This window comes from Myodes glareolus, chromosome X (genome assembly GCF_982192425.1).
Source record: "Myodes glareolus chromosome X, mMyoGla1.1, whole genome shotgun sequence".
Lineage (NCBI taxonomy): Eukaryota > Metazoa > Chordata > Mammalia > Rodentia > Cricetidae > Myodes > Myodes glareolus.
In genome coordinates this window covers 76,624,781-76,625,547 of record NC_142053.1, presented here as the reverse complement: position 1 = coordinate 76,625,547, position 767 = coordinate 76,624,781, and positions in this window count along the sequence as shown.

Sequence of the window (767 nt, the reverse complement as noted above, 5' to 3'; positions counted from 1 at the left end):
GTTAGATTTTCTACATCTACTTACTTAAGGCATAATGTTGCTATTTTGGAGATTATTAGTCTTCTTTAATGTAGGTAGTTTAAAGTTTTTGTTTAGAGTAGGCTTTCCCTAATTCTACAGGTTTTACTAAATTATATTTCTCCTCTGGCTTACCCAAAGATATTTTTATTTTTAATACTATTTCTTTTTTAAATTTAATTAATTAATTTTATATCCTGACTGCAGTTTCCTCTCCCTTTTCTCATCCCATTCGCTCCCCGAACCTCCCCTCAGCTCCCTCTCCAATCCACTCCTCCTCCTTGAATATCAATAAAAAATGACATATCAAGTTACAATAAGACTAAGCACCTCCCCTTGTATTAAGGCTGGACAAGGCAACCTAGTATGTGGAGTAGGGTCCCAAAAGTCAGCTAAAGAGTCAGAGTCAGCCCATGTTCACACTCTTAGGAGGCCCACAAGACCAAGGCACACAACCGTCACACATATGCAGAGGGCCTAGGTCATTTCCATGCAGGCTCCCTGGTTGTCAGTTCATTTCTGTGAACTCCTAAGAGCCCAAGCTAGTTGATTATGTGGGCTTTGTTGTTTCCTTGACAATTGTCTGTATTCTGTCAATCATGTATTTTAATAAAACACTGATTGGCCAGGCAGGAAGTATAGGCGGGTCAACCAGACAGGAAGTAGAGGTGGGGCAATGAGAATAGGATAAAGCTAGGGAGGAGGAAACTCCCTCTGCCATTCCTGCACAGACCATCGAAGAGGCAACA